The sequence below is a fragment of the Pongo abelii genome, chromosome 20 (assembly GCF_028885655.2).
Source record: "Pongo abelii isolate AG06213 chromosome 20, NHGRI_mPonAbe1-v2.0_pri, whole genome shotgun sequence".
Taxonomy (NCBI): domain Eukaryota; kingdom Metazoa; phylum Chordata; class Mammalia; order Primates; family Hominidae; genus Pongo; species Pongo abelii.
This window is the reverse complement of record NC_072005.2, coordinates 22956576-22969563: the sequence shown is the minus strand read 5'-3', so window position 1 is coordinate 22969563 and position 12988 is coordinate 22956576. Positions and strand designations below refer to the sequence as shown.

General features: G+C 42.1%; 1 protein-coding gene and 1 long non-coding RNA gene across 2 annotated transcripts in view; one reads left to right on the top strand and one right to left on the bottom strand.

Annotated features, from left to right (window-relative positions):
- The window catches only part of LOC134760700 (uncharacterized), a 78747-nt gene extending 69404 nt beyond the window's left edge, over positions 1-9343 (top strand). Inside the window, exon 5 of the long non-coding RNA XR_010138582.1 lies at positions 8926-9343. This is a non-coding gene — a long non-coding RNA (uncharacterized LOC134760700). The remainder of the gene's footprint in view (positions 1-8925) is intronic.
- LOC100447284 (zinc finger protein 492) overlaps positions 1-12988 on the bottom strand; it is a 38053-nt gene that overhangs the window by 18932 nt on the left and 6133 nt on the right. The window lies entirely within an intron of this gene.

Below are 12988 nucleotides of genomic sequence, written 5' to 3'. Positions count from 1 at the left end.
AGGTTCTCTCATCAGAACTGACTAGGCAGCTGGCATGACCCATGGAGAGGAAGAAAGAGCAGTGTGGTGCAGCAACCCACCTGAGAACCACACGGGGCAGGGGAGCCCCCATCCCCCAGCCAATGGAGGCAGTGAATGAATGTGCTTTCTTAGCTGACAAAACCATGCTTTTTCCATGGAACTGTGCAACCCATAGACTAAAAGATTTCACTCGTGAACCCATGCCACCGGGGTCTAGGGTCCCAACCCCAGAGCTGTGCAGATTCTCAACAGCCTCTCAGCTAAAATCTGTTTAAGCCTGCTGAGTTCCCAAGGGATGGGTGACCAGCACCACAGCTGTGGCTGCCTGTTGTCTAAGCCATTTGAACTCCCTGGGGGAGGGGCAGCAACCAGCACTGGGACTGATAGCTGCCTAACACACTAGGCTCCCTGGGCAGGGGAAGGGCAGCAGCCATCTCTACAGCTCCTGGCTATGCTTTTCCCCTGCTGGAGCCAGGGATGCTGGACTGCTTGGTCCCAAGAGGTGTCCCCTACAGCCTAACACACTGGCTGTGCCAGACTGCAGCTACAGCACCTCTTCAGGCCTGACCCTGACCTATCCCTCCTCACTGTGTGGGGCCACCCTGCAGGAACTCCAACAACTCCAAGGGCTCAGGGACAGAACTCTGATCTCCCTGGGCCTGAGTCCCTAGGGGGAGAGGTGATCACAGTCTCTGCGGACCAACGGACTTAGCTTTTCCTCCCACCAGTTCTGAGGAATCCAAGCAGCCCAGAAGAGTGAGTTCAACCCAAGTGAAGCATACCCCCTCCACCAAGGGACAATAAAAGTGCTTCATTAAATGGGTCCTGTTCCTTGTGCCACCCAACTGGGTGAGATACTCCAACTGGGGTTGTCAGACACCCTATACAGCTGTGTTCCTACTGGCATCAGATTGGTGTTCCTTAAGGTCAGAGATCCCAGAGGAAGGAGCAGGCACCCATCTTTGCTGTTCTCCAATCTCCTTAATATCTCCAGGTTCAGGAGTGAACCAGATAAATAGGGCCTGAAGTGAACCCCCAGCAAACCACAGCAACCATACAGAAGAGGGACCTGACCATTGAAAGAAAAACAAACAGAAATGAACAACAGCAACAAAAAAGTCCCCACAAGAACGCCATCCAAGAGTCAGCAGCCTCAAAGATCGAAACTAGACAAACTCATGAAGATGAGAAAGAATCAATGAAAAAAACACTGAGAACCCAAAAGGCAAGGGTGCCTCTTCTTCTCCAAATGATTCCAATGCCTCTCTAGCAAGGGTGCAGAACTGGACGGAGAATGAGATAGACAAATTGACAGAAGCAGGCTTCAGAAGATGGGCAATAACAAACTCCACTGAGCTAAAGGAGCATGTTCTAACCGAATGCAAAAAACCTAAGAACCTTGATAAAAAGTTAGAGGAGCGGCTAACTAGAATAAGCAGTTTACAGAGGAACATAAATGACCTGATGGAGCTAAGAAACACAGCATGAGAACTTCATGAAGCATACACAAGTATCAATAGCCAAACTGACAAAGTAGAAGAAAAAATATCAGAGTTTGAAGACCACCTTGCTGAAATAAGGCATGCAGACAAGATTAGAGAAAAAAGACTGAACAGGAATGAACAAAGCCTCCGAGAAATATGGGACTACATAAAAAAGCCAAACTTACGATTGACTGGAATACCTGAAGGAAAGGGGGAGAATGGAAACAAGCTGGAAAACACACTTCAGGATATCATCCAGGAGAACTTCCCCAATTTAGCAAGACAAGCCAACATTCAAATTCAGGAAATACCAAGAACACCACTAAGATATTCCACAAGAAGATCAACCCCAAGAAACATAATCATCAGATGCTCCAAGGTTGAAATGACAAAAAAAATGTTAAGGGTAGGCAGAGAGAAAGGCCAGGTCACTTACAAAATAAGTCCATCAGACTAACAGTGGACCTCTCAGCAGAAATTCTACAAGCCAGAAGACAATGGAGGCCAATATTCAACATTCTTAAAGAAAAGAATTTTGAACCCAGAATTTCATATCAAGCCAAACTAAGCTGCATGAGTAGAAAAAGAAATAAAATCCTTTCCAGACAAGCAAATGCGGAGGGATTTTGTCTCCACCAGGCCTGGCTTGCAAGAGCTCCTGAAGAAAGCACTAAATATGGAAAAGAAAAACTGGTACCAGCCACTGCAAAAACACACCATGAAGACCAATGACACTATTAAGAAACAGCATCAACTAGTGTGCAAAACAACCAGATGCCATCATGATGACAGGATCAACTTCACACAGAACAATACTAACCTTAAATGTAAATGGGCTAAATGCCCCAATTAAAAGACACAGACTGGCAAACTGGATAAAGAGTCAAGACCCATCAGTGTGCTGTATTCAGAAGACCCATCTCATGTGCAAAGACACACATAGGGATGAAGCAAAATTTACCAAGCAAATGGAAAGCAGAAATAAGCAGGGGAGGGAATCCTAGACTCTGACAAAACAGACTTTAAACCAACAAAGATTAAAAAAAGACAAAGAAGGGCATTACTTAATGGTAAAGGAATCAATTCAACAAGAAGAGCTAAGTATCCTAAATACATAAGCATCCAATGCAGGAGAACTCAGACTCATAAAGCAAGTTCTTAGAGACCTACAAAGAGACTTAGATGCCCACACAATCATAGTGGGAGACTTTAACACCTCACTGTCAATATTAGACAGATCAACAAGACAAAAAATTAACTAGGATATTCAGGACTTGAACTCAGCTCTGGATCAAGTGGACCTAATAGGCATCTACAGAACTCACCACCCCAAATCAACAGAATATACATTCTTCTCAGTGCCACATGGCACTTTTCTAAAATCAACCACATAATTGGAAGTAAAACACTCCTCAGCCAATGCAACAGGACTGAAATGGTAACAAACAGTCTCTCAGACCACAACACAGTCAAATTAGAACTCAGGATTAGGAAACTTACTCAAAAGCACACATTTACATAAAAAATGAACAACCTGCTCCTGAATGACTCCTGAGTAAATAATAAGGCAGAAATCAAAAGTTCTCTGAAACCAATGAGAACAAAAACACAACATACTAGAATCTCTGGGACAGAGTTAAAAGGGAAATTTATAGCACTAAATGCCCACATCAGAAAGCTAGAAAAATCTCAAATCGACACCCTAACATCACAATTAAAAGAGCTAAGTCGGGGAACGGTGACTCACGCCTGTAATCCCAGCATTTTGGGAGGCCGAGGCAGGCAAATCACCTGAAATCAGGAGATCGAGACCAGCCTGGCCAGTATGTCAAAACCCCATCTCTACTAAAAAATAGAAAAATTAGCCAGGTGTGGTGGTGGGCGCCTATAATCCCAGCTACTCAGGAGGTTGAGGCAGGGAGAATTGCTTGAACCCAGGAGGCGGAAGTTGCAGTAAACCAAGATCATGCCACTGCACTCCAGCCTGGGTGACAGAGCTAGTGTCCATCTCAAAAACAAAAACAAAAACAAAAAACAAAAAACTAAAGGAGCTAGAAAGCAAGAGCAAACAAATCCAATTTCAAAAGCTAGCAGAGGACAAGAAATAGCTAAGATGAGAGCAGAACTGAAGGAGACAGACATGAAAAACCCTCAAAAAAAAAAAAAAAAAATCAATGAATCCAGGAGCTGTTTTTTGAAAAAATTAACAAAATAGGGCCAAGCGCGGTGGCTCACGCCTGTAATCCCAGCACTTTGGGAGGCCGAGATGGGGCGGGGCGGGGGGGATCACCTGAGGTCAGGAGTTCGAGACCAACCTGGCCACATGATGAAACCCCATCTCTACTAAAAACACAAAAATTAGCTGGGCATGGTGCCACACACCTATAATCCCAGCTACTCGGGAGGCTGAGGCAGCAGAATCGCTTGAACCCGGGAAGTGGAGGTTGCAGTGAGCCAAGATTGCGCCACTGCACTCCAGCCTGGGCGACAGAGTGAGACTCTGTCTCAAAAACAAAACAAAACAAAACAAAACAAAAATTAACAAAATAGACTGCTGGCTAGACTAGTAAAGATGAAAAGAGAGAAGAATCGAATACACACACACACACACACACACACACACACACACACACACACACGAAGGGGTGGCCTACCCCTCCACACCTGGGGGTGTTTCTTGTCAGGTGGAACAAGAGACTTGAGAAAAGAAAGATACACAGAGACAAAGTATAGAGAAAGAAAAGTGGGCCCAGGGGAACGGCGCTCAGCATACGGAGGACCTGCGCTGGCACCGGTCTCTAAGTTCCCTCAGTATTTATTGAACATTATCTCTACCATCTCAGAGAGGGGGATGTGGCAGGACAACAGGGTAATAGTGGGGAGAGGGTCAGCAGGGAAACATGTGAACAAATGTCTCTGTGTCATAAACAAGGTTAGAAAAGGTGCTGTGCTTTGATGTGCACATACATAAACACATCTGGTGCGTTAAAGAGCAGTATTGCCACCAGCATATCTCACCTCCAGCCTTAAGGCTGTTTTCTCCTATCTCAGTAGATAGAACATACAATCGGGTTTTCAACCGAGACATTCCATTGCCCAGGGACGAGCAGGAGACAGATGCCTTCCTCTTTTACTAATCCTCCTCAGCACAGAACCTTTACGGGTGTGGGGCTGGGGGATGGTCAGGTCTTTCCCTTCCCACGAGGCCATATTTCAGACTATCACATGGGGAGAAACCTTGGACAATACTTGGCTTTCCTAGGCAGAGGTCCCTGCGGCCTTCTGCAGTGTTTTTGTCCCTGGGTACTTGAGATTAGGGAGTGGTGATGACTTTTAACAAGCATGCTGCCTTCAAGCATTTGTATAACAAAGCACATCCTGCATAGCCCTAAATCTATTAAACCTTGAGTCGACACAGCACATGTTTCTGCGAGCACTGGGTTGGGGGTAGGCTTATAGATTAACAGCATCTCAAGGCAGTAGAATTTTTCTTAGTACAGAACAAAATGGAGTGTCTTATGTCTACTTTCTACATAGACACAGTAACAGTCTGATCTCTCTTTCTTTTCCCCACAACACACACACACACACACACACACACACACACAAAGGGGCTATCACCACAGAAATACAAACTACCATCAGAGAATACTATAAACACTTCTATAGAAATAAGCTACAAAATCTAGATAAAATGGATAAATTCCTGGACACATACACCCTCCCAAGACTAAACCAAGAAGTCAAATTCCTGAATAGACCAATAACAAGTTCTGAAATTGAGGCAGTAATTAATAGCCTACAAACCAAAAACAGCCCAGGACCAGATGGATTCACAGCCAAATTCTACCAGAGGTACAAAGAGCAGCTGGTACCATTCCTTCTGAAACTATTTCAAACAAGTGAAAAAGAGGGACTCCTTCCTAACTCATTTTATGACATCAACATCCTAATACTAAAACCGGAAAGAGACACAACAACAACAACAACAACAAAACTTCAGGCCAATATCCCAGATGAACATCGATGCGAAGATCCTCAATAAAATACTGGCAAACCAAGGCCGGGCACGCTGGCTCACACTTGTAATCCCAGCACTTTGGGAGGCCGAGGCGGGCAGATTACCTGAGGTCAGGAGTTCGAGACCAGCCTGGCCAACATGGTGAAACCCCGTCTCTAATAAAAATTTAAAAAAAAAAAATTAGCTGGGTGTAGTGGCAGGCACCTGTAATCTAGGCTACTTGGGAGGCTGGGGCAGGAGAATCACTTGAACCCAGGAGGCGGAGGTTGCAGTGAGCCGGGACTGCACCATTACACTCCAGCCTGGGCAACAAGAATGAAACTCTGTCTAAAAAAAAAAAAAAAAACTGGCAAACCGAATCCAGCAGCACATCAAAAAACATCCACCAGGCCTGGCGCAGTGGCTCACACCTGAAATCCCACCACTTTGGGAGGCCGAGGCAGGCAGATCACCTGAGGTCAGGAGTTCAAGACCAGCCTGACCAACATGGAGAAACTCCATCTCTACTAAAAGTACAAAAAATTAGCCGGGCGTGGTGATGCATACCTATAATCCCAGCTACTCAGGAGGCTGAGGCAGGAGAATCACTTGAACCCAAGAGGCGGAGGTTGCGGTGAGCCGAGATTACACCATTGCACTGGGCAACAAGAGCGAAACTCCGTCTCAAAAAAGCAAAAACAAAAACAAAAACTTATTCACCACAATCAAGTCGGCTTCATCCCTGGGATGCAGGGCTGGTTCAACATATGCAAATCAATAAACATAATTCATGACATAAACAGAACTAAAGACAAAAACCACATGATTATCTCAACAGATGCAGAAACGGCCTTTGATAAAATTCAACTTTCTTTCATGTTAAGAACTCTCAATAAACTAGGTGTTGATGGAACATATCTCAAAATAATAAGAGCTGTTTATGACAAACCCACAGCCAATATCATATTGAATGGGAAAAAGCTGGAAGCATTCTCTGAAAACTGGTACAAGACAAGGATGTCCTTTCTCACCATTCCTATTGAATATAGTATTAGAAGTTATGGCCAGGGCAATCAGGCAAGAGAAAGAAATAAAGAGTATTCAAATAGAACAAGAGGAAGTCAAATTCTCTCTGTTTTCAGATGACATTATTCTATATTTAGAAAATTCCATCATCTCAGCCCAAAAACTCCTTAAGCTGATAAGTAACTTCAGCAAAGTCTCAGGATACAAAATCAATGTGCAAAAATCACAGGCATTCCTATAAGCCAACAATAGACAATCAGAGAGCCAAATCATAAATAAACTTCACAACTGCTATAAAAAGAATAAAATATCTAAAAATACAGCTAACAAGGAATGTGAAGGACCTCTTCAAGGAGAACTACAAACCACTCCTCAAGGAAGTAAGAGAGCACACAATCAAACGGAAAAATATCCCATCCTTATGGACAGAAGAAATCAACATCATGAAAATGGCCATACTGCCCAAAGTAATTTACGGACTCAATGTTATTCCCATCAAACTACCATTGACATTCTTCACAGAATTAGAAAAAAAACGACTTTAAATTTCATATGGAACCAAAAAAGAGCCCATATAGCCAAGATAATCCTAAGCAAAAAGAACAAAGATAGAGGCATCACACTACCTGACTTCAAGCTATACTACAAGACTACAGTAAGCAAAACAACACGGTACTGGTCCAAAAACAGACATATAGACCAATGGAACAGAAAAGAGACCTCAGAAATAACACCACACGTCTACAACCATCTGATATTCAACAAACCTGACAAAAACAAGCAATGGGGAAAGGATTTTCTGTTCAATAAATGGTCCTGAGAAAACTGGCTAGCCATATGCAGAAAACTGAAACTGGACCTCTTCCTTACACCTTATACAAAAATTTACTCAAGATGGATTAAAGACTTAAATGTAAAACTCAAAACCATAAAAACCCTAGAAGAAAACCTAGGCAATACCATTCAGGACATAGGCATGGGCAAAGACTTCATGACAAAAATGCCAAAAGCAATTGCAACAAAACCCAAAATTGACAAATAAGATCTAATTAAACTAAAGAGCTTCTGCACAGAAAAAGAAACTATCAGCAGAGTGAACAGGCAACCTACAGAATGGGAGAAAAATTTTGCAATCTACCCATCTGACAAAGATCTAATATTCAGAATTTACAAGAAACTTTTAAAAATTTACAAGAAAAAAAACAAACAATTCCATCAAACAGTGAGCAAAGGCCGGGCGTGGTGGCTCATGCCTGTACTCCCAGCACTTTGGGAGGCCAAGGTGGGTGGATCGTTTGAGGTATGGAGTTCGAGACCAGCCTGGCCAATATGGTGAAACCCCACCTCTACTAAAAATACAAAAATTAGCTGGGCGTGGTGGTGGGTATCTGTAGTCCCAGGTTCTTGGGAGGCTGGGGCAGGAGAATCGCTTGAACCCAGGAGGTGTAGGTTGCAGTGAGCAGAGATCGTGCCACTGCACTCCAGCCTGGGAGACAGAGTAAGACTCCATCTCAAAAAAAAAAAAAAAAAAAAAAAGTGGGCAAAAGATGAACAAACACTTCTCAGAAGGCATTTATTCAGCCAACAAACATGAAAAGAAGCTCAACATCACTGATCATTAGAGAAATACAAATCAAAACCACAATGAGATACCATCTCACACCAGTCAGAATGGTGATTATTAAAAAGTCAGAAACAATAGATGCTGGTGAGGCTGTGAAGAAATAGGAATGCTTTTACACTGTTGGTGAGAATGTATACTAGTTCAACCATCGTCGAAGACAGTGTGGTGATTCCTCAAGGATCTAGAACCAGAAATACCATTTGACCCAGCAATCCCATTACTGGTTATATACTCAAAGGAATATAAATCATTCTATTATAAAGACACATGCACACGTATGTTTACTGCAGCACTATTTACAACAGCAATGACATGGAAACAACCCAAATGCCCATCAATGACAGAATGGATAGATTAAATGTGGTACATACACACCATGGAATACTATGCAGCCATACAAAGAAATGAGATCATGTCCTTTGTAGGAACATGGATTAAGCTGCAAGTCATCATCCTCAGCAAACTAACACAGGGATAGAAAAGCAAAAACTGCATGTTCTCACTCATAAGTGGTAGCTGAACAATGAGAACACATGGACACAGGGAGGGGAATAACACACACCAGGGCCCGTTGTATAGTGGGGCGCAAGGGGAGGGCACCTAGAAGATGGGTCAATACATGCAGCAAACCACTGTGGCACACATATACCTATGTAATAAACCTGCACATTCTGCACATGTATCCTGGAACTTAAAGTAAAATAAAGATAAAATAAGTATTCAATATTTCATCAAGAATGCCATTTTTTCTCTTTCTCCTTCTTTTCTAGGATTCCTTCTCAGATAAGATTCTCTGGACAAATTACACCGCATCTTAAGACTATGCCTTGAAAGGTGTCAGCACCACATGTTTTCCTGCTACCACCACACCCACAGGCAGAAGACCCAAAACAGAAAAAACTCCACCCATTTCTGTACTTTATAACAGAAGAGATTCAGCAACAATGAGCTGCTCTACAGATATAAAAATACAAGTTTCTCCTTTCCTGTCTTCAGGTGCCCTCCCCTGCCAGCAATTTCTGCTACAGTAATAAAAATATGAGCCACACTGCCCTGTCCCTATGAAACCCCCAAAAAAAGAGGCTCTAGCACTACCCTTTAGTGCACAGGTGAAACTTAACTCTCATAAATGTATCTTGAACCCCGTATACTTGATTCTGGCCACAACTTAAGAGTCACATGAGGCAGTTAATTAAAATAACATGAATGCTTCCACCCAGAACATTAAACAGAACCTGTGGGAAGGGTACCAGAGTAAAGGGAGTTCTGCAAACTGGCCATGTGATTGTAATTAGCAGCCTGGGCTTATAACCACTTAACTAAGCATTGCCTCTCAAGCTTTATTGAGCTTATAAATCACTTGGTAATGTTGGTCTCAATCTATGTAATGTGATTCTGCAGGTATGGAAAGGTCCATGAATGGGTGTTTTAAATAAGTCCCCTGTCAATGCTGATGATGCTCCCGCTAGGCTCATTATTAGCATTAGTTAGAGAAAGCAGGCACAGCACAGAGTCCCTTACACTTGGCACTCTTGTTACAACACAATTACTTCTGGAACAAATGAAGACAACCAATCTCCATCTTAAAGTATCATAATCTTTGTTGGCTTTTTAAAGTTTACAGAGAAAACAGAAAGCAGCAATATCTGACTGAGTCTGCACTTATTTATTTTTTTTATTTTTATTTTTTTGGGGATAGAGTCTCACTCTGTTGCCCAGGCTGGAGTGCAGTGGCGAGATCTGTGCTCACTGCAACCTCTGCCTCCCACGCTCAAGCGATTCTCCTGCCTCAGCCTCCCGAGTAGCTGGAACTACAGGCATGCGCCACCATGCCTGGCTAATTTTTTTGTTGTTGTTGTATTTTTAGTAGAGACAGACTTCACTATGTTGGTCAGGCTGGTCTTGAACTCCTGACCTCAAATGATCTGCCTGCCTCGGCCTCCCAAAGCACTGGATTACCGGCGTGAGCCACCACGCCCAGACCTTTGCTTTTGCACTGTAACTACTTCAGCTTGCAAATAAGTACCTTGGATAATAATCAAGTTTCTGTCAAAGGAACTTACTCTGTATCTCTTAGTATTTATCATTCTGTATTGCTAAATTTAATTCTACCTTTGTGTCCAACTTTCAAGTGCTCTTAAAATGAGCTTTACTCTGAACAAATCTGTGTGTACTTTTAATGACCGAAAATTAAAAAAATAAACCTTTGCCAAAGCAAAAACAAAGCAATGAATCTCAAGTTACAAATAAAGACAATCCTGAGTCAAAAAGAATGACAAGGCCGGGCGAGGTCACTTACGCCTGTAATCCCAGCACTTTAGGAGGCCAAGGCAGGTGGATCACGAGGTCAGGAGATCCAGACCATCCTGGCTAACATGCTGAAACCCTGTCTCTACTAAAAGAACAAAAAATTAGCCAGGCGTGGTGGTGGGTGCCTATAGTCCCAGCTACGCAGGAGGCTGAGGCAGGAGAATGGTGTGAACCCGGGAGGCAGAGCTTGCCCTGAGCGGAGATCATGCCATTGCACTCCAGCCTGGGCGACAGTGCAAGACTCCATCTCAAAAAAAAAAAGAATGACAAAAGGTTTATTTAGCTGTTAATATAATATACGTATATTTCAAAAAAGAGAAAAATACCTACATATAATCTAAATGCTTTAATAAAACAGAGATGAACAAAATATCCTCCCTTATTTTCAAGTATGTGAATAAAGCCTCTTATTTTTAATTTACATTTTCTCCTAAGACAACCAGGTCACTGGACATGTTCTTGACTCTTGGACATCTGAATTGTGAACTTGAAAGAATGTTTATGGTAAAAAAGCAGAAGAGAGAAAGGTGTTATAATAAATCTATGGGGGCGTGGCCGGGCGCGGTGGCTCACGCCTGTAATCCCAGCACTTTGGGAGGCCGAGGTGGGCGGATCACGAGGTAAGGAGATCGAGACCATCCTGGCTAACACGGTGAAACCCCGTCTCTACTAAAAATACAAAAAATTAGCCGGGCATGGTGGCGGGCGCCTGTAGTCCTAGCTACTCGGGAGGCTGAGGCAGGAGAATGGCGTGAACCTGGGAGGCGGAGCTTGCAGTGAACCGAGATCGCACCACTGCACTCCAGCCTGGGCAACAGAGCAAGACTCCGTCTCAAAAAATAAAAAAAATAAATAAATAAATAGATGGGGGCACATAAATAAATGAACTTGTTAGAGACCCATGAAGAGAATGAGATACTGACACAATAATAGTGGGAAACTATAACACCCATGGGCACTAATAGATACATTATTGATGCAGAAAATTAACAAAGATATTAAGACCTAAACTCAACACCTGACTAAACAGTCCTAATAGACTTCTACAAAATTCTCCACCTAAAAACAACATAGTATACAGTCTTATCATCACGTGGCACATACTCTAAAATTGACCACACAGTCAGAAGCAAAACAATCCTCAGCAAATTTTAAAATTCCAAAATTGTATGAACCGCACACAGAGGCCACAGCTTGATAAAAATGTAATTCAATACAAAGAAAATCACTTGAATCATACAATTACATGCAAATTAAACAACCTGCACTTGAATTACTTTAGGGTAAATAATGAAATTAAGGTAGAAACCAAGAAGTTCTTTGAAAAAAAATGAGAACAAAGATACAACATACCAGAATTTTTGCAACACAGCTAAGGCAGTGTAGGAGAAAAAAATTATAGCATTAAAAGCTTACATTGAAAAGTTAGAAAGACTTCAGTTTAACAACCTGACATCATAAATAAAACACTGAGAGAAGCAAGAGCAAATCAACCCCTAAGCTAGCAGAAGAAATAACCAAAATCATTTCTGAATGGAAGGAGATTTTGACATGAAAAACTATACAAAAGATCAACAATTACAGGAGTAAAATTTTTTAAAAAATAAAAATAAAATACACTACCAGTAAGATTAATGAAGAAAAAGGAAAAGATCCAAATAAACACAATTAAAAATGACAAAAGAGACATTACCACTGACCCCACAAAAATATATTGAAGTCTACTATGAACACCTCTATGTACACAAACTTGAAAATCTAGAAGAAATGGAAAAATTCTTGAATAAATATATCCTCTCAAGACTGAACAAAAAAGAAATCAAAGCCCTTAATAGATAAATAACAAGCTTGAAAACTGAATTAGTAATAAATAGCCTACCAACTAAAATAGGCTAGGACCAGAGAGATTCACAGCTGAATTCTAGTAGATGTACAAAGGACAGCTGGTACCACTTCTACTGAAAACTAAATTCAAAAAACTAAAAACAAAAAACTATTCCAAAAAACTAAAAACAGCACCATTCTGATACCAAAATCTGACAGAGACAAAACAAAAGAAGAAAACTTTAGACCAATATTCTTGATGAACATTGATGCAAAAATTCTCAACAAAATATTGGCAAACCAAATTGAGCAGGACATCAAAAACCTAACCAACTATGATCAAGTAGAGTTTATTTTGGGGATGCAAGGCTAATTCAACATATATGAGGTGGGGCGTGGTGGCTCATGCCTGTAATCCCAGCACTTTGGGAAGCCAAAGCAGGCAGATCACCCAAGGTCAGGAGTTCGAGACCAGCCTGGCCAACATGGTGAAACCCTGTCTCTACTAAAAATAGAAAAATTAGCTGGGCGTGGTAGCAAGCACCTGTAATTCAGCTGCTTGGGAGGCTAAGGCAGGAGAATTGCTTGAACCCAGGAGGCAGAGGTTGCAGTGAGCTGAGATCACGCCATTGCACTCCAGCCTAGGCAAGAGAGTGAGACTCCATCTCAAAGAAAAAAAAAATCACACGTGAATTAATA